The sequence below is a fragment of the Fomitiporia mediterranea genome (genome assembly GCF_000271605.1).
Source record: "Fomitiporia mediterranea MF3/22 unplaced genomic scaffold FOMMEscaffold_1, whole genome shotgun sequence".
Lineage (NCBI taxonomy): Eukaryota > Fungi > Basidiomycota > Agaricomycetes > Hymenochaetales > Hymenochaetaceae > Fomitiporia > Fomitiporia mediterranea.
In genome coordinates, this window is record NW_006760386.1 from 6,027,604 (window position 1) to 6,028,049 (window position 446).

Below are 446 nucleotides of genomic sequence, written 5' to 3' on the forward strand. Positions count from 1 at the left end.
TGATCAATCCATTAGTAGAGAGAGGGGACAGGAAGGAGTAGGTACTAAGTTAGTTAGGAAAAGGTAACAAAACCTGAGGACAAGGTCTTTATCTCTCCAAGGTTAAACACATACTCTAGCACAGCATTACTTGATAACCTCAACCAAAGACAAGTCATTTAGAATGCTTGTATAGAGAGGGGATCTAGAAAGAGTATAGTGTCTAGAGCAAGAAGTATAAAGGAAAAGACCAGGAGAAAACTTAAAGAGATAAAAGGAAAATATTATACTTACTATATAGCTAGTTAGGAACACTTTGTACAAAGACAAAAGACCATTAAAGCTAGGAAAGAGCCAGAGCCAATACTCTGAAGCTCTATGCTTGAGGAGGACTAGTACTAGTAAAGGAAAGGGAACTAAGAGCTCTGAGGAGAGACTACAAGAAAGTAGTCTCCTTTATACACTTT